At 36.3% G+C, this 21,443-nt stretch overlaps 1 long non-coding RNA gene across 1 annotated transcript in view; it reads right to left on the bottom strand.

Annotated features, from left to right (window-relative positions):
- LOC134475678 (uncharacterized) overlaps window positions 1-18,980 on the bottom strand; it is a 51,273-nt gene extending 32,293 nt beyond the window's left edge. The window contains exon 1 of the long non-coding RNA XR_010046861.1: window positions 18,723-18,980. This is a non-coding gene — a long non-coding RNA (uncharacterized LOC134475678). The remainder of the gene's footprint in view (window positions 1-18,722) is intronic.
- Window positions 18,981-21,443: the final 2,463 nt, after the last annotated feature.

Here is a 21,443-nt window from a genome sequence, read left to right as displayed (position 1 = left end):
CTTTGAATCTGTTTCATGTATTCTAGATTTTTTTTAAAAAATATTCTTCATTGAAGGTTTCTCTCCTTTTTCTATGTCCCTCCATTCTTCCATTTGTGTCTTCCTGAGAGGTGCTTAGCATTTCTTTTATTATTTTCCTTATATCTTCCTTTAGTTGTATTAGTATTTCTTTTAAGTTTTTGGTACCAGAAATTTAACTCAGGACCTTGCATTTTCCAGGCAATCACTTATGCCACTGAGCTATATCCCCAGCCCATGTATTAGTATTTCTGTTTTAAGTTCTTTTATAATGTCACAAAGAGAGTTCTTTATGTCAGATGCTGCTTCTTCAGAAACTGCAAGTGTGCAACCCTGATCTCTTCTGTGTTTACCTCTCCTTGGCCAGTACTGTTTGGGTTGGAGGCTGGAGACTTCCTTTTGTTTCTTCCTCTTGTCATGTTTCTGGTTTCTTCCAGACAAGTGGATAGTAGAAGTCCCCAGCACTTCATGTATTGGTTACAATTATTCTGAAGTATGCTAGCTAGGAATTGCTGCCTTCCCCAGTCCGCTAGTGACCACTGGAGTACAAGCAGGGGAGGGGAAGGCTGGCCCTTTCCTTCTGAGATGGTCAACCACTTGGAGTCTTCACCATGTTAGTGTGTACCATGCAGATGGTGCCAGTTAGGGATAGCTTCAGGGAAATCTGCATACTGATTACCTTCTCTACTGATTTATATTTTGTCTTCCTACACAGTTCAGAGTGACTCAAAAACATATGATGTCTTTTTCCTTCTGGGTTATCTGGAAGTTGCTTTACTATTTATTCTGGAATGTCATTCTCATTTTTGACATGTCAAACAGAGAAAGTGATTCCTGATCTACATAGAACTTATCTAGCATCAACCTCTCTGTTTTTACTGAAATCTTCTGCCCAATTGGAAGTCAGAATTATTTTACAATACTAGAATCATTATTGAATGTCATTCAAAGAGTAAAAGAAAGCTGCAAGGATCTTTATTTCAGCACAGAGAATTATTAGGGCACAGGGGAAAAGATCATATTGAACACAAGGTTCCTAATTCTCTTCACGTTTTTGAAGACTTATTAGAATGAGGATATTTAGATTATCATTCTGTGAAGAAAAGGACAGGGGAAGAAAACAAAAATGGGCCAAGCAGCAATCACAGAATGATGTAGTGAAAGGAACACAGATTTTAATATAATCTATTCATTAGTGAGTGTAGTATGTCATTATTACTAAATTTTTGACCTTGGAGACATTTATTTCACATTTCCTATTTATGATGTGGAATAGTTTATGATATGAATAGTTTAGGGCATGATGAGAAGCATGTATCTAGTTTAAGTGTTTGGCATGTAGAAAGCCAGTTTTTTCAATTCCATTTAATAAAAAAGATATATTCTATCAGTGAACATATTTGGCCCCTTTATCAAAGATAAGGGGGCTGAGTGTGTTTGTAGTTGTGTCTATATTTTCTGTTCTGTTCCACTGATTCTCTGGCCTGGTTTGTTGCTGTTGTTGTTTATCTTTTGTTTTGCTTTGTTTGGTTGGTTTTGTTGTGCTTGCTTTGGCAACATACATACTAAATTTTTTTTTTTGCCAGTACCATACTGATTTTCTTATAACAGCTTTGTAGTATAATTTCAGGTCTGGAATTGTGATACCTCCTGCCTTGTCTTTGTTGCCCAGTACTGCCTTTGCCATTTTAGGTAGCCTATGGTTCCATATGAGTTTTAGGAATGTTTTGTTTAGATCCATGAGGTATGCTAATTGTATTTTGATTGGAACTGCATTAAATTTGTGTAACAGTTTTGGGAGTATGGCTATTTTCACAATGTTGATTCTTCCTATCCATGAGCAAGGGATATCTGTCCATTTTCTGAATTCCTCTTCAAATTCTTTTTTCAGAATCCCATAATTTTTAATGTATAAATCTTTTACTTCATTTGTTACATTTATTCCTAAGTATTTCATTTTTTTTATGTTATTGTGGTAGGTGTAGTTTTCCTAATTTTTCTCTCAGTGAGTTTTTGTTTATCTACTGGAATACTATTGACATTTGAATATTGAATTTGTATCCATCTATGCTGCTTAATTTGTTTATTAAGTCTAGAAGACTGCTGGTGGACATTTTGGGATCTTCTATGTAGAGTATCATGTCATCTATGAATTATGATAAGTTAACTTCTTCCTTTCATACTTTTATTCCTTTTGTTTCTCCATTTTATCTGGCTAATTGTTCTGGCTAATGTTTCCAGAACTACATTGACTAGTGTGCACTATAGGTGACAGTGAATGATCTTGTCTTGTTCCTGATTTTAGAATGAAGGCTTTCAATTTTTGTCCATTTAGTATACTGTTGGCTATTGGTTTGTCATAGATAGCTTTTGTCAGATTGAAGTAGAGACCATCTATTCCATTTTTTCTCTAGGATTTTTACCATGAATGTGTGTTTGACTTTATGAAAAGCTTCTTCTTTATCTGGTGTAATGGCCACGTGATTTTTATATTTTGCTCTATTAATACAATGCCTTACATTTGTTGATTTGTGTATGATGAACCCTCCCTACATTCTTAGGATGAATCCCACTTGGTCATGGTGTATAATCTTCTCAATGATTTATACATTCTGTTTGCTAGTATTTTATTAAGAGATTTTCATCTATGTTCATTAGAAAGATTGGCCTGTAATTTTCTTCTTTGATTGATCTTTCTCTGGTTTTGGTATTGGGGTAATATTTGCCTTCCAGAATGAATTATGGAGAATATCTTCCCTATCAATTTCATTAAAGAGTTTGAGGAATACTAGTAGTGAATAATCTCTAAATTTTTTGTAGAATCTAGTTGTGAATCCATCAGGACCAGAACTTTTTTGTTGTTCTTGTTAAATCGTTAATTATATTTTCAATTTCATTTACTGATATTGAGCTATTTAGAAGCTTTATTTCCTCCTCCTCCCCCTTCTATTCTTCTTCTTCTTCTTCTTCTTCTCCTTCTTCTCCTTCTTCTCCTTCTTCTCCTTCTCCTCCTCCTTCTCCTCCTCCTCCTCCTCCTCCTCCTCCTCCTCCTCCTCCTCCTTCTCCTTCTCTTTCTCCTTCTTCTTTTTCTTTATCCAGCTTTGGTAATTCATGTTTCTAGCAATCTGTCCATTTCTTCTGTTTTTGATCCTATGAGAGTAAAGGCTTTCAAAGTAAATATTGATAATCTTCTCTATTTCCACAGGATCTGTAGTGATTTCACACTTTTCATTCCTTATTGTATGAATTTTAGTTTTTTCTTTCCTTTTTTTGATAAGGTTGGGTAGCAGTTTATCAATTTTGTTTATTCTTTCAAGGAACCAACTCCTTGATTCATTAATTCTTTGTATTTTTTTCTTGGTCTCAATTGCATTAATTTCTGCTCTGATCTTTATAATTTCCTCTCTTCATTGGGTTTGGGGCTTGACTTTTTTTTTTTCTAGAAGTTTGAGATGTGACAATTCACTGCTATAAATTACCCTCTAAGGACTGCTTTCATTGCATCCCACAGGTTCCAGCAAATTGTATTTGCATTTTCATTTAATTGTATATGTTGCTTAATTTCTTCTTTAATTTCCTCTGTGACCCTTTGTTTGTTTAGCAAGGTGCTATTTAATTTCCATGTGTTTACAGAACTTTTGAAGTTTCTTTTGTTATTAATTTCTAATTCCATAGCACTATGGTCAGATAATATACATGGAATAATTTCAGTCCTTTCACATTTACTTAAACATGTTCAGTGGGCTAGTATATGCCTATTTTAGAGAACATCTCATGTGCAGCTAAGAAAAATGTGTATTGTGATGTTTTTGAGTGAAACATTCTGTACATGTCTACTAAGTCCATTTGTTCACAAATTTGATTCTGTTCTGTTATTTCTTTGCTGATGCTTTGCCTAGTTGATCTATCTCTTTGTGACAGTGGGGTATTATGGTCCATTGTTATAACTGTATTATTACTTATTTAATTTTTTGTATCTATTCATATTTGTCTTACATAGCTGGGTGCTCCCATTTTGGTGCATATGTATTTATGATTGTTTTCTCTTCCTCTTGAAGCTTTCCCCTAACAAGTATGTAGTGATCTTCTTTATCTCTTCTGATCATTCTTGGTTTGAAGTTCATATTTTCTGCAAACAAAATAGCTACCCCTGCTTTTTTCTGGGTTTCTGTCATAATGGAGTATTGTTTTCCATCCTTTGACTTTCAATCTATGAATTCCCTTTTGAGTTAAATATGTTTCTTGTATTCAGCATATTGCTAGATTTTGTTTCTTGATCTACTCTGTCAGTCTTTTCTTTTGATTAGTGAGTGAATTGAAGCCATTATAACTGATATGTATTGGTTTATCTTTGTCATGTTACCTTTCTGCTATTGGTTCCCTCTGTTTGTCTTTCCTGCTTATTGATCTTTTTCTGTTGTTGTTCTTGGAATTGTGGTTATTTTTTCTCTTTATAGAATGTCTTTCAGTACTGTTTGTAAGGTTGGTTGAGTGAAAATGAAGTTCTTCAGCTGTTCTTTTTAGTGTATGTAGCTTATTTCTCCATTGATTTTTGAGAGATGGTTTTGTAGTTTACATCAACCTACAATTTGGAAATTGTTTTATTTCAGTACTTGAAATACTTCACTACATGCTCTACATGCTTTTCTTGAAATGATAGTTTCTTTTGAGATGTTTGTTATGATTCTGATAGGCTTTCCTTTATAGGTGATCTGTTTCTCTAGAGCCTTTTAATGTTCTGTTCTTATGCTGAATGTCTGGGATCTTGATCATATTATATGTCGAGGTGTAGCCTTATTTTGGTTATGGCTAATTGAGTTCTATATGCCTCACTTAACTGTATGTCAGGTTATTTTTCCACATTTGAGAAATTTTCTGTTATTACTTCTGCAAATAATCTTTGTACGTCATATGTGTTGGCTTCTTTTTCATTGATATCTATTAGTTTGCATTGTTTTTCCATCATCTTATAGCTTGTGTTATTTCTTGATTCCTTTTTATTTTTAAGAGATCTTTTCTTTCATGATCACTAGCTGCAATCCTGTCTTCAAGGTCTGAGAGTCTGTCTTCAATTTCATTCATGTGGCTTTACTAGCTCTCAATGGAATTTTTGATTTCCTGAATATCTCCTTGAATGCCTCATGTATTTTAGTTGTTTCCTGTATTGTTCATTCAAAGTTTCCATCACTTTGCTTGATCCTTTATTTTTTATTTTTTTATTTAAGGAGAAAAAGAAAAAAAACAGAAAAAGGGTACAAGTTATACAGAATTTCAGAAAGAAAAATAAACAATAGAAAATCACTAGTTAATAGATTACATATTGTTGTCTTAGAAATAGTTGTTTAAGTTACAAAATTAAAGCATATAAAGTGGACTTTCAAACAGTGAGACTGGAAACAGTTTTGTTCAATGATCCAACAAAGCTCAGTAATATGGTTATCTATCATATACACTTCAATATATATGTGGTTATATTCTTTAGAGCACTTTCTTTTCTTTTGTACAATGACAATTACACATTTTGGGTTTTATTACTCCCACAGTTCTTATTACTTTTTTTTGAAGAGAGTAAATTTAAATGTGACATAAAGAACAGACTCAGTCAAATCAAAAGGGTGGACATAATAGATAAGTAAAAACAAAATACCAGGTGATCAATAATGGTTACCATACTGCCTCTTGCTATCTTAAAAAGAATTGCCTATATCATCAGCTATAATAAAATTGAAAAAACAGTAAAGAATAAAACCAAAACATTGGAGACATTACAGGGTTTAAAAGAAGATAATAATCAACCAGAATGGGTGTCAAAATGAATCTTATTGTCTTTACAGTTGTTGCCTATACTTTCAAACTTGATACTATCAAGCAAAGCAGAATAGAGGAAAATCAGTCAAAGCAAGATGGTGAGGGCTATACAGAGTTTCAAATCAAGTTAATAGGAAATCAAAGTGGGTAACTATAATGTATCCTGCTACTTTTTTAATTTTCTCTTAATTAAAAAGAAAAAAAAGTAAATAATTTTAAGAAAGGAGAATGAGATAAAAGACGGCATAACAACAAAACAGCGCAGGTCAAAGCATAACAATTTAAGCAAAACAGTGTTTCACCACAAGACATCCTGACATAAAAGTAATTACCATAATGTCTCTTTCCTTGAAATCTTTGAGTATAACTTCGCATACTGTAGCACCAAACATATCAAGACAATGGAAAACCATTCAAGAGAATGGCAGTATTACAGGGTATTTAGAACCAACTAACAGAAAATGAACAATGGTTTCTGTATAATCTCCTTGTCTATAAAAGTTTTTGCTTATATTATCACATATAATAAAATTCAATAAGATACAACCTGTTAAGACCGATGGAGACAGAATAATAAAGGCTTGATGGGACTTCAAAGCAAGATGGTACTAAATCAGCACTAGCTATTATGATGTCTTGTTTTCTCCAAAATAGCTGTTCCTACCATCCAATCTTCTCTGCCTCATTTCTGTTGAGCTCTTTTTCTGTTTTTAGTTGTCAGTTTGTCTTCTTCATTTTGCTTTCTGCTCCATTCCTTGTGGCTTCTCTGCCACTGTTTCTGACTTGGTATTTTCTTTTTTAAGAATATCCTGCAGTATTCTTTGTAGAGTTGAATTGGTGGTTGCAAATTCCCTTAGTTCCTCTTTATCTTGGAAGCACCTTGTTTTCCATCAATTTCTGGGGACAGTTGTGCAGTATATATCAATCTTGGCTGGAGGTTGTTATCTTTCAAAGCTTAAATTATTTCCCCCCACGCTCTTTGTGATTTGATGGTTTGTGCCCAGAAGTCTGCTGTAATTCTGATGAGTGTTCCCTTGTAAGTGTTCTGTTTCTTGTCTCTGACAGCTTTTAATATTCTGTGATTATATTGGATTTCTGGAATTTTGATTATTATATGCCTGGGTGTAGCTCTGTTTGGGTTGTGGATGGCTGGGGTCCTGTATGCCTCATATATCTGAATATCTTTACTTTTTGCTAAATTAGGGAAATTCTCTTGGATTATTTCTGTGAATAGCTTTTGTAGGCCATTTGTTTCTGTCTCTACTTCTTCTTTTATGTTCTTAATTCTTAAGTTGTAGATCCTGTTATCGTCTTCTAGTCTTTGTATTATTGCTGTTTGTTTTCTTGTTATTTTTAAGAAGTTTTTCATTGCATGCTCCCATATTACAAATCTGCCCTCCAATTCAGATAATCTATCCTTAGTTTCTTTCAAGCTGTTATGCCAGCTTTCGATAGAGTTTTTAGTTTCCTGGTAATCTGTTTGAACCTGCTTCACATATTCTATGTTTTTTTTTATTTTCTCCATCAAACAATTCTCCCCCCTTTTTTTTTTGTTCTTCCATTCCACCATCTTTTTTCTTGGGTGGTGCTTAGCATTTCTCTAACTATTCTACTTATATCTTGCTTTATTTTGTTAAATATTTCATTTTTAAACTCACCTATGAGGCTCTGGAGATATCGCTTTATGTCTATTGGTGCTGTGTCTGATATTGCATGTTTTCTGTCTTCCTTTGCATTTCCCTTTACTGGATCAGTGTTCTCAGGATTGGGGACTGAGGACCCTTTCTTGTTGCTTCCTCTTCCCATACTTTTTGTTCCTTCCATACAAGCAAATGTAGGAGACCCAATTTTTTTCTTTTTTTTTTTTTTTTGGTTATAAGTTTGTTTGAATTGTGCTGGCTAGGTGTTCCCACCCACTGCAGTGTACACTTGGAGACACAGACCTGGGCAGCCTGTGCTGGGCCCGCCCTCCAGGTCAACCTACCGAAGGCTTCACCACTAGGTTGCATCTCCAGGCGCTGGGACCTGGTTTGGGCTAACCTACTGGGTCTGTTGGTGTTCCATGGCATCACCCAGGTTAAGCGCTCCCCGCCAATCCTGCTTGAGAGGGCAATACGTGACTAATGTCACTGCAGCATCCTGTTCCGGCAAATCTGCCCAGTTCCAGTATGTCCTTTTCTGGAGCGTCCTACTCTATGAAAGGGTCCCTGTTCTGCTCACTCACCGTAAGTCGATGTAAGGCTCCCTGCTAGTCCCGCTCTCAACTCTGTTTGAAGATTCCTGCTCTCAGAGCTTTCGTGTGTCTCTCTCCTTGCCCTGCAGATTTGGACCCAGCAGCGGCAGCAGGAAATTCAAATCGGGGCTTCCAGTGGCACGGGTTCTAGCTTCTGCGCTGAGATTTTATCTGTTCCTGTTATAGCAGCAGGATTGGATTTCCGGTTGGCTTCTCTTAGCTTAGTTCATTCCTGGGTCAGCAGGGTGTATCTCCCCTTCCTTAGGACTCCTCGTACCACAGCATTCCTGGATTCTAAGCAGGGTATCTTAGAGAGCCTCCATAGCTGCTGCTATCTATCCACCATGTTCTTCTGGAAGTCCGTTGATCCTTTATTTTTTTAAAGTTATATCTTCTTTGGATATACTTACCAATACTTTCATTATGTTTGTCATTTCTGTTTTCATCTGAGAGGTTATTTCAGATCTGATTTCCATTAAATTTCCTAGAATCATTTTTTCACTTCCATTGCTTCATTTCAGAAATTTCAGGTGCATGGTTTCCAATTTCATCCATGTCTGTGTCATCTTGATCTGGATGGCCTGGAAGTTTGAGATTGCATCCTATTTTTTCATTTTAGCATTTTCCTGTATTCCTTTGAATCAGATGGATTCTAAGCCCTAGGTATATGCTACACTGGTGCCTTGTCCAGCAATGGGTCTCACTGAGTGTTGCCTTTGGCTGTGGTTCACTGGGCACAGACTTCTGGTCTCCTTGAGTCACAGAGATGGTTGTTGGGTGTGGACAAGTTACCAGGTGCAGACTTTTATCCCTGTGGGCCTCACTACAGGTTCCTAAGTGACTGTGGATCACTGGATGCAGACTCTAAGTCCCTGTGGGTCTCCCTGAGCATTCCTGGATGGCACACAATCTCCATGGGCCTCACTGAGGGTTACCAGATGACTATTGGTCACTATTCACAGATTCCTACTCCCCATGGGCCACAGCAATGGTTCCTAGGTGTAAGTGGGTCACTGGTGGCAGATTTCCAGGCCTCACTGAGGGTTTATGGAGGTCTATGGGTCACTGGGCACAGATTCTCAGTTTCCAGGGGCCTCACAGATGTTTTCCAGTTATGCACAGGCAGTGGTCTTCTAAATTTTTGACTCAGAGTTGTTTACATTCACTTAAGTCTGATCATATTTTCCAGAGGACCTTGGGAAGAATCTGTGTCTTTTTAAATTTTTTTCAATTTTTCTTTTAAAGGAAGCAAAATTAAACACAACAAAACAGAACAAAATAGGACATAAGAAAGCAATGTAAGAGATATAAATTTCAAAGCTAGACAACCTGTGATCTTCACTGTCTATCACATTGTCTCTCGTTTTCTTCCAAATAGTTGCCTATGTCTTCGCATACAGAGAATTCATACAAAACAACATAGTATAAAACTGAACTGAATGAAAAAGGCATTTTAGAGCTTCAAAACCAAACAATAGGGAAGTCACAAATGGCTGTTGTAGAGTCTCTTGTTCTCTTCAAAATAGCTGTCCATACTTCCATCTATATTGAAGTTCAACAAAACAAAACAGGCAAAGGGGGAGGGGTTGCTTGATTTCATGGTGCTCTGAGTCCCAGCACGGCTCAGGTCCAGTAAATGCCAGTGGCTCTCATCCTGGGATGCCAGAGCCTGCCATGCTCATATCTGCTCACCAGTGGGGAAGGGGTTGCTTGGTTTCTCAGCACTCCAGGTTCTGGCATGGCAGGAATCCTAGTAAACACCAGTAGCTCCCATCCTGGGCCTCCAGAGCCTGCCATGCTCACAGCTGCTCACCAGGCAGGGAGTGGTTGTTTGGTTTCCCTGCACTCCAGGTAAGAATCCATGTCTTGCCTCTGTCAACTTCCAGGGCTGCATATACTCTGTGCCAAAAAGCCACATTCTCTGTGACTGCATTGCTTTCTCTTTTTCTGCCCATGTCATGTCTCCCTCTGTTTCTCTTGTATAGGAAGACGTATGATTATGTTAAGGTCTGCAATGATTTGAACATCTCCAAAATTCATGAAGTGTAATTGTCATTGTGACAATGTTAAGAAGTCAGACCTTAAGGAGTGAACAGGACATAGGTGCACTCTCATGAGGGACCAAGCCAGAGCATTTCTGGAGTAGATGAGTTATAAAGGAGGACAGTTTGATCTCCTTTTCTTTTCTTAGTCTCACATTCTTGCTTGCTCTTCCTCTATCCTGCACTGAATGATGTGGTAGGAAGGCCCTTGCCAGATACTGAGTCCATGCTCTCTGGCTTCCAAACTCCAAAACTATAAGCCAAATAAACTTCTACTGGTTGCAATTTACTCAGCTTGTGGTACACTGGTATTGCAGTAAAAAGTATAGCAGGGCTATCTGGGTAATGCAACATAATCTCCCTTTCTTTAGAAACTTAATTTAATCACATATAATGTAATATTCATATTCCAAGGACTAGCATGTAAATACTTAGGGGGAAAGGAAAAGGGTGGTGTCCACCCATAATGGATCCCTAGCCAGTAGATTCATGTTTCAGGAATAAGATTACAGAAGAATAAAAGAAAGAACATATTTTCTTTAACAGCAGGTTTCAAAATTGCACACAATTTCTTCTTATATCTCATTAGTCAACAGTCAGCTACATGATCACATTTAGCTGTGAGTTAAGCAAGGAATGAAAGTCTTTGTGACTGTTTATCATATCTCATCATTTTAAAGGAGTAAAGCAAAATAGATACTACAAGAACAACTACCAGTATCTATTACCAGTGCTAACACTTTGATCCTCCAAATATCCATATAGATCCTTCTCTTGACAGCCCCTTCTACATCTTCAAAAGAGAGATATCTAAAGTCTACCAAGTGTTAGATGTTTAACTGACTGAAAAGCATTTCTAATAGGTACAAGTAGACTCCTTATGGTTCATTTATCTGCTCCCAACAGTGAAGAAAGAAGAAAGAAAGAAAGAAAGAAAGAAAGAAAGAAAGAAAGAAAGAAAGAAAGAAAGAAAGAAAGAAAGAAAGAAAGAATATCCCCATAAAGAGAGAAAAAAAGCCCCATTTGAAAAAATGAGACCTACAAGCATATCCTGCTGGGCAATAATAATTGTGACTTTTTTCCTGTGAATAGAATGAGTTCCTAGGTTATCCTACCCAAAACTGCCTCTGAGTGGTCCTTCTCTCTCCATTATCATTTGAGGCTCATTTGAGGTATTCAAAAGGGTGTCCTTTTGCACCTGCCCAGTATTATGTGTTGTTAGTATTGAGTTAGAGGCCAAAGGAATTATTTGAGAATTGGATAGGATTTCAGTCTTCTAGTAATGTAATTTCTTCAAATATGGGATAGGCTCCCAGTTTCTGTGCTCTGGGAAGTCCTATGTATTAGTAACAATAGATTAAAATCTTGTGAGGTGTCAGTTTTTGACACTAAAGGTAAAATATTTTATTTATTGATTCTGATTCTCCTTTGTACTTCCAGCTATCTGAAGCCATTTGAAATGAAGAGCAGTAATAGGGAGACTGATCACTAAGACTTGTAGACCCTGGTTTGTCTTCTGCTAAGTCTGAAATTTTTCAGTCAATTACATAGAATTCTTTCAGTCTGAGGTATAAAAGCAAATTAGCTTTTATAAATACTAAGGCCCAAATTACTGACTAAAGTGAGTATGACAGTTAGGAATACAGATGGGGATAATAGTTAGGAATATCTATGTTGGGAACCTTGTCTGGTTCAAATAGTTTCTCATGATTAGTTCTTCATTTGGCAAGTTACTTTACCTTTCTGATGCTCATCTATAAAATGAGACTAAACAGCATCTAGTTCACTGTGTTGTTTGAAGATTAAATTCTGAAAATATATACATTAAAAACTGGCCCTGACTTATTGTAAAAACCATACAGATATAGTTAGTATTAACTTTCTAGTGTAACATTACTGGACTCTCGGTATTGTAAGATGTAGTCTTCCACCAAACTGATTAGCTTCTCCTTCAATTTACTTCTTCTGTAGGATCTGCTAAGGCATCAAGAAATAACAAATATACTACAATACATCTGATCATTCCTGTAATTATTCTTAATGCTGATTGTTGTATGTGGTCTGATAAGATTTCACAGTAACAGTTTTATCATCTGTTTTTGTCACAGCATAATGCAGTTTTTTACCTTTTGTTTTCTATTATCTGACTCCTCAGCACCTATATATAGGTTTTTGTCTCAGTCATTACCCAACTTTTAGACATCAAATTTTTTCTTCATTAGGATATTTCTTTGTTCATAACAAATATCAACTACCTAAAACATAAGCATGATGAATCTTCATTTGTTTTTGCATAGAAACCTGAATTAAGGTAGTTCACAGATGGCATGATGATCCCACAGTCAGATCTGGACTGCAGATTTCCTCCAGATTTTCTGGGGCCATCCCTAGGATGCTTTCTCTTTCACACAGTTAGAGATAGATAGCTCACCATCTCGCCCACCTTTGAGATGCAGCAAGGAGGGAGGAGAAGGAGCATATGTTCCGGAAATTGAACACACATATGCACAACTTCTTGCAGAGCCACACCTTGCAATGAAGTTTGGGAAATATGGTCTTAAGCGAGTGGCAAAGTGCCAAACCAAATATCAAGCTTTCTATTATCATAGAGGAACACAAGAACCAACCATATGGACACAACCAGAAATTTCTGCCACATTCATTGAAAATAGTTGTTTCTCTAACATAGTACAATGTCTGTTAAAAACAGTACATCATATGTAACCTACTCAGTCTCTACCTCTTTCCCTTCCACAGGAAAATGTAAAATCAGTGGTTACATATGCATTCAATAAAAAAAACCAATAGCCTGTATCAAATGACTATTCTGTCCTGGAATAGCTAATGCTGTTCTCTGAAAATACAACTGAATTTCTTAAAATTGAAATTAAATTGCAGTTGTAGTTTTTGAAAATAAAGACCAAACATTTGCATATTTGTGTAACATTCAGCTGGAATAGCTCATTTTGTTTAGGAATGAAATACCTATTTTAACCCTTACATTCTTCCTCAAATTATAAATAGCAAAGTAACACCTTTAGCAATAACCAAAATACCTGAGTTACAACAAGACTATGCTTTCTATTGCTTTGAGCACAAACAGGGTGCATGAAAGATGGAATATGTTTTCTCTTTTTTTCTATTTTTCAATTTCTGTTTGTGAAGCAGAGAGGTGAAAAAGGAAACAAAAACTCAATACTTGAGACTTTGCAACTATTACAAATCTTCAAGCTTAGAAAAAATACCAATGAGCTAAGGAAAAATAAACCATATATAAATGGTTTGTTATAGCTCTTTAGCAAAATGCCTGTATCTATGTGCTTAAGCTTTTTTTTTTTTAATTGGTTGGTTTGTTGTTTTATTTTGGGTGATGTTCAGCATTTTGTGTCCTGATAGGAATTTTAATGAACGTAAAACAAAAACCCTGGAACCAAGCTGAGCGCTGTAGATGAATCAGGTAGGCGTGTGTATTCACAGCACTGGCCACTGACAGAGTTCTTGTGCTGCGGTGACCCAAACGTCAGCCCATCAAATATGTAGCCAGGGAGACAAAATTTTAAAACAATCTGGATGCTTTTCAAATATACATATACATATTTTTAAAAATATATTTTTGTATGTATTTGTAATTTATTTTTATTTCAGAGTCAGAAACCCTTATTAGATCACTACAAATTTTAATCCCTAAGCAAGTCTAAGGACATTCTGCATAATTCTGTTTCAGATGAAAGAAGCAGGAAAACAGGAAGTAGCTGCAGAAAGTATCGGCTCTGGGCAGTTACTCACGGAGTAACTACCTCTTGAGATCAAGTGCTCCCTTGAAGCTCTAGGGAATTAGCCATTTCCTTTTGCAATGGGTCCCGTTCATAAATAGAATATCAGCTGATTTGTTTTTTGCCTTTATCGTTACCATACTGGTGAGGGCAACAGGTATTCAGAACTTATTAATGTAGCACACTAATTAAAAAAAAAAAGGAATCCACAGGTCAGAAGGGAGGTACGACTTATTTGGAGAGGTGATTATTACTTAAATATGTCTTTTTACACCTGTCTATAACTAGGTCCTGAAAAGATTGAGACTGATCTACTGGAAATTTTGTCTTAACTCGCTACCCTATCTCCATCTGAAAGTGGCTTAGTTACACCACTAACTCCTTCGGGTTTCTGTTTTGAAAGGTCTCAGACTGACAGAGATCCTCGTCAGCTGCTACTTTAAGTCTCTTCAAAGTCTTCCCATCCTCCATGGTCCAGTGACACATAACCTTCAAAATTTCACCTCTTCCTGGCACCAAAACTCCCTATCTGCTCCAGTAGTATATGACTTGTCCAGAAACAATTCAATCAAATAAAGTATTTTCAAGATTTTTTTTTCATGAAATCAGTTCCACACAAAAGTGAAGTTTCAGTGATAAATGGACTCTTAAAAATACTGGCAATCGTGTATTATTTGCCACCTTTGTGTGCATTTTAAGTATTTTTGTCAATTTTTAACAAAAATTAATGTTTTTAATTTGTTGCTTTTAAGGGAGTTTTTTTTTTATACTTACATATGGCAAAAACTTAGAGCAATATAAATGTCCACCAAAACGTAGTTTAGTCAAATTGATTATTGTTAAATTGTACTGAAGCACATATGCTATGTTCTCATTTTACCAAAAAAAAATAATATCTAAGAATATACAGAAATAATTTACAAGTATATATCATATAGAAAATATTTAGCAAGGTATTAATAATACTGATATTTGAATGGGTAAGATTATGCTCTTTTTTGTGCTTTCTCTGTATGTTTTTCCTGCAGAAATAATTCTTTGCCTTTTTGTGTGTCTGTGTGTCTTTTTTGAGACATGGTTTTCTATGCAGTTCAAGCTGGTTTTGAACTCACTTTGTAACCCAGGTTGGCCTCAAGGTCATAGCACCCCTCCAGCCTCAGCCTCCTAAGCTCTGAGGTTACAGGCATGTGCCACCACACCTGGCTCTCTTCACCTTTGTTGTAAGGAAAAAGTAGTAGAAGTTAATGAAGAAAGTAGTTATCTTTTAATGTGCTGAGACTTACGGGAAATTTTAATCTTAACAGTATGCTTTATTCATCAATAATTATGTGAAGCAGATACATGAATGACATTTTATAAACATGAAAATAGAAACTTAGAGACATTAAATAGTATTCAAGATGATACTGTGCCTGGACCTAAGTAAGCTTCATATATGAACAAAGACTGGGCAAGGTTTTAAAAAGCCATTCTACAATCTGCTACTGGTTAATATTTCAGCAATATTTTTAACCATTACAAACAAAATAAGACAAAAATAAATTACTAGACAATTAGTTCATAATATAAACAAGCAAAATAAGAAAATTAATGACCATTTTTGAAGTCAGAAATATTTAAAACCATATGAGAGACTGTTTACTTTTTTAGTTTGTTTCATAGTACTGGGAATTCAAGAGTTTATTTCATTGTACAGTGAAATAAGCAACTATAAAGAGGAAAAATAAGTAACTGGAGACATATATTCTTCCGCAATAAAAAATGTTAAGCAAACAGTTGTTTTTAAAAGTAGTTACTTTCGCAGTATGTCTCTAATGTCCCCTGGCTATCCCAGGTTCATCTTCAGCATTTTGACCACTTGGATTATTACTCACCTTTCACACATGGTCAGGAATTTCTTGAATCTTGTTCTCATCTATACTCAGGATTTCTCCTTTGACGGCTTAGTGTAGCTCTTGTTGATTCTGACTCTCTTCTCCCAACAGACTTACACGTCTACTCTGAGGACAATTTAAAGTCAACTGCACTTTTTCTCCTACACTCAATACATTCAACAATTAACAAAACAAGGGCCTGGTTGATCATAAAAGGTCTGGTCATGCACAACAAAATGTCTCCTGGTGGGACAATCACTTTGTGCACAGTCTAAAAGGTCTCTGATCTCCTTGAGGACAAGCACCATCTGGTATTTATGTTACTGCAACTATTGTCTGTCTTAGAACTGAACACAACATATGGAGCAATGGTCAAGTATATATACCTCTGCCTTGGTTCTAGAATGTTCAGGAAAATTCTTATAACATAATAGCAGATTAATGCACTAAAATAGTGATCTGGCTCCATACCTGATTTCTCTGAGGCTCTAGCTGTCTGTGGGAAAAAGCTTGATACTTGTTTACCATTAATGTTCCATATGTGCAAACATTTCTGTTAAAGGTAAAAGAAATGGTGCCTAAGAGACAGATTTCACTAAAACACCCTGGGACTCTTACAGGGTTTCTGACAGGCTGGACCTGTTCTCTCCGGTTGGCCCATGTATAAAAGGAAGCAGTTTTAGCAACTTGGAGGATGATCAGTTTCCCATATACTGTCCTCCTGATCAGCCTAGAATATTTGTGTCACAGATAGCACAAGGTTATTTAAAAATCAAATTAGTGTAACACTGAGGCCTAAGCATGTCTCTGGTAGATACACTCTCTTTTGAACAGTTATTGGTGTCAGAAAAGATGCTATGTCCTCCTATCTGTAGAAAAAGTCACCAAACTTTAAAGTCAGATATCTGACTGTTTTACAAGTGTAGGGTAACCGTTCAGAGAGACTGTGAAAGACAGGACACCTCCATCTAGGGATCATACATTTTAGTTGAGTGACTTCAACTAAAAAATTACCTCAAAGTTGGTGGCTATAAGCAGTACAAATTTATTATGTCATCATTCTGTAGGCCAAAGTCTGATATGAGTCTCCCCTGTATTGAAAACAAGACATTTGCAGGGCTGTTCTTCTACTGGAGGCTCCACTAGCCTTCAGTATGAGTTCCTTAAATTTTTCTACCTCCTGCAGGCGTTAAAAGCTTTGAAGTCACCAGTGGTAGGGTCAAGCTCTCTTCACTGAAGTACTCCACCCCTGTCCTTTTCCATTTAAGGACGCTTGTGATTACATCATGCCCACAAGAACAATCCAGAAGTCTCTCCCTGGATCAAGACCAGCTGATTAAGCAACCTGAATTTCACCTGCAACCTAATTCCCCTTTGGTGTGCAACATAGCCACAGGCATGGGGATTAGGCTGTGGGTAGCTCTGAGGGGCAGACATTCTTCCGCCTTCTGCAGATGACTAAGCAGAAGATAATACATACATCCAGCAAGCAGCAGCATTCATAACATGGAAAGGAGAATTACTGTCCAGACAGGGCTGGCTGTAGGGGAGGTACAGAAAGAAACTCAGAGGTCCACTAAGTGTAAGTGGCTGACAAGGTCCAACAGAAATCTGCTAAAAGGACTGTGGCATGATAGCAGATTTTAAGTGGTTATATGTGAGTAGTTGGTATAAAGCCCCTCACTTCCCACAGGGTTCCTAGAGAGTGTAGACAGGACAGAGCTGACACTCTTTGTTAGTACTAAACAATTAATCTAAGGAATCTATGGACAAATTAGAAACTAAGCTTACCAGGAACACAGATAGTGGTATGATTTAGGCTACTGTTTTGTTCAGTAAACTCTACGTTCTCTATTACTTAAGAAAGTATAAGCTTGGCGAAATAACATGTAAGATTACTGAAATGACAGTGAATTTGTCTTTACTGGCTAATAAATCATGAACATTATCTTCAATAAATAATGTTCAGGATTGAATAACATAGTTTGGAGAAGGTTTTCAGTAATTACTTGTTAAACAAATGAATGAAGGATAGCAGAGTAGACAGGTTGTTTTTAATAAAATAATGATAAAATTATATTTCTAGGAGATCCAAATCATATTTCTTCCTCCAATTTAAATGAATCATTCCTTCAAAATTTATTTATTTTTTAAAAATTGTACTTCAAATGCTTTTATAATTACATGTTATTGGCATGAAGGTAAGAATTTTTTAAATCAATATTTTTATTAACTGCTTGATTTATGCAGTCACTTGGATAAGATCAGTTAAAATGCATATAGACTGTTGTAAAAATCATGGTTGATTCTACAACTCCATATAAATACATAAGTTCAATGTGATTGTGAATTTTAAGTAAAGATGAATCACATGATTATTTCAACACAACACATGATGTTATATCTTAGTTTCTTAAGGAAATTTTCTTAATTCAATAATAAGGGCAGATCATAGGTCTGGAAGAAGTCATTTTCTCCCCTTTTGGATAACAAGAAGCAGTAATTCATTTCATTGTAGACACTGAAATATTTAATAACTGTTAGTGCTGTCTGAATATTTTTCTTTTATTTTAAAGATAGTAAAATCCAATAAGACAAGACAGAACAAAGCCAATCAAGATAAAGCAGAAAAATTGGTACAGAACTTCAGAGCAGGATACCGGGAAAACATTAATAACTACCATAATATATCTTGTTATCTTCACAATAGTTGTCCATTTCATCAGGTATAGCAAAATCAAACCAAAGACAGAATACTATAAAAACTATCAAAACAGAATACTGAATAAAGCAAAACACTAGTCAGAACAAAGCAAAACAGTGAAAATAATATTGGCCTTCAAAGACAAGATAGAAGGAAATCCTCCATATTTGCTGTATTGCATACTATCATTCTCCTAAGAGATGCTCAGACCACTGACCCCAGGCCTGCATAATCAACCAAACAATAAAAGCATTTAGTTGCTTTATGTACCTTAGTTGCTATCAACTCCAGCTGTCCTCAACACCAGCCAGTTGCTAAATTGCAGGCTGGGGGAGTGAGATATGGATGGTGCTTGATTGTCAGGCTCACTGGAGGAGCTGTCTTTTTTTCTCTGGAACATGTGCAGCTTTTACAGCTCACCAGGAAGGCTTGCTAGTTGATTTCCTGGTTGGTTCCCCAAGTCCCAGCCTCGGATTTTTCTTTTAATTCAAGCCTGGCCCTTGCATCTTGTCACTGCTAATCTTTGTGCCAGAGAATCGGTCGCACCCTTAGTAGAAGGATTGTGAGCTGGCAAGTAAAAGACTGTTCTGCTATTCTATTTTCATGCAGGAAAGACTAAAGACTGGGGTCATTTGAAATGTCTGCCAAGTCACACAATCTTTCTAAGTTTCTTTCAAAGAAGAGACATTGATAGTAATCATTTATAGATTTCTTATAAGGAAAAATGATACAATGTACGTTCAGTGCTTAGCACAGTACCAGAACTGAACACATTTTCAGGGACAGTAAATTGCCTTTTCAAAATTGTTAATGTAGGGTGTGGAAGAAGACGAGAAGACTAGAAGGCAGACATTAGGGAGCAATGAAAAGACGTAGACTCAGGAAGGCTGTGTGTTGGTCATCGCTCAGGAGATATGTACCTGAACAGCTCTGAGTTCCTGGACAAAGCTTAGAATCAGCAAGAAATGAACCAAGGAAGAAAGAGTATGCCAACTACCAACAACAAATGCTGGAGAGGCTGTGGGGAAAAAGGAACTCTCCTGCACTGTTGGTGGACTGGTGCAACCATTGTGGAGGTCAGTCTGGAGATTTCTCAAAAAAGCTGGGATTGGAAGCTCCATTTGTTCCAGCTACACCACTTCTAGGCATATTCCCAGAAGAACTGAAAGCATTATACCACAGTGATATATGTGCATCCATGTTTATAGCAGCACAATTTGTAATAGATCTTGGAAACAACCTAAGTATCCATCAACTGAGGAACGGATAAAAAAGTTGTGGTATTTTCATACAATGGAGTACTACTCAGCTATAAAGAATGATCACATTGAGATATTTATCAATAAATGGGTGCAGCTTGAGACCATACTCATAAGTGAAATAAATCAAACTCACATGTATAAATACCGAATAGTTTTCCTAGTGTAAGAAGTGGTAATAATACATAAAAGTATGTGGCAAACATGATCCCCCATTGTATTACTTTAAAGCCTTATAATGTTTTCATTCATTAATTGGAATGGTTTTATTCTGGGTTGTTTGATTTTATTGTCTGTGATGATATGAGCAGTTATTTTGAAGAAAACAAGACAATATAATAGCTAGTGCTGATATAATATCATCTTGTTTTGAAGTCCCATGAAGCTTTTGTTCTTCTGTCTCCATCGGTTTATCATGTTGTATCTTATTGAATTTTATTATATGTGATAGTATAAACAAAAATTTTACAGACAAGGAGATAATATAGAAACCATTGTTCGTTTTCTATTAGTTGGTTCTAAATGCCCTGTAATACTTTCCTTCTCTTGAATGGCTTTACACTGTCATGTTGTGTCTGATGCTATAATATCCGAAGTTATACTCAAATATTTCAAGGAAAGAGACACTATTGTAGCTACTGTTATGTCGGGTTATCTTGTGGTGAAACACTATGTTGCTTAAATTGTTCTGTCCTGACCTGTGTTATTATGTTGTTATGTCCTCTTTTATCTTAATCTCCTTCTTTCTTTTAATTTTTTAAAAGAAAAAGTATACCAAGTCTCATACAGAGACTTGAGCTTTTACTAAGAGGAAATCAAGGCACTGTGTCCACTTAAAGCTCTTAAATAAATCAAGCCACAAAATACCAGGGACAGTAGTTACCTGGGGAATCTGCAACACCCCACAGAACAACAGATAGAGGTCAGGCAGTCGTTGAAGAACTTGTGATCTCAATAACATGTTCTGCAATATCGTACCTTTTCCCAAGAGAGGGGCCATCTGGGAAACCAGTGATGTTTAAATATCTTGTCTTCATTGTCCTCAGTTTGGTCTGGGAATCTAAATAAAACCCATTTTGCAGCTGGGCAGTCAAGACCAAAAGGAACTAACAATCTTGGGAAAATAAGACATCTCCAGGAGGTTGCAAAAGAACATAGAAAAGACAAACTATCCACTGGGACAAATGTCAGTTCCACTTGCTATAAGACAAGCATATACCAAGTCATGTGGAGCCTAGAGCGAAGCATGGCCAGCTCAGCTTCAGCAGAGACAGCAGAGGCCTGGAAGAGCATCAAACACCAGGGCCAGACTTTGTAAGATAAATCCATTGGAAGGTGAGTAAAGGGACAGTGTCATCTAAATCTGTTTTGTGAAATATCCTTGTATGTCACATGCATTGATAGATTTTTAAAATATATTGTTCAGTGTATAATGGTCAGAATAATTATGTGATCTACAAGCATATAGGTTACAATGTATAGAATATTTCAATGTCTTATTTAATTCTTATAACAGCATGGGAAGATAGTTCTTGTCATCCTTGATTTTGCAGATGAGGACAAAGTCTCAAAGGATGCATGCCCAGAGTTGCTGTGCTTTGACTGAGACCAGCTGCCTCAGTATTCATTCATATTCAGCAAACACATAGTGAGTTTTCTCTACTGCCAGGCACTCTTGTAAATGCTGAGAACACACAGATAATGCTCAAATGAATTCACAGGAAGGAGGGGG

This window comes from Cavia porcellus, unplaced genomic scaffold, assembly GCF_034190915.1.
Source record: "Cavia porcellus strain 051 isolate PalLab524CR breed Dunkin Hartley unplaced genomic scaffold, mCavPor4.1 scaffold_4, whole genome shotgun sequence".
NCBI lineage: Eukaryota > Metazoa > Chordata > Mammalia > Rodentia > Caviidae > Cavia > Cavia porcellus.
Note: the sequence above shows the minus strand (reverse complement) of the source record. Positions and strands in the feature narration are given on the sequence as shown.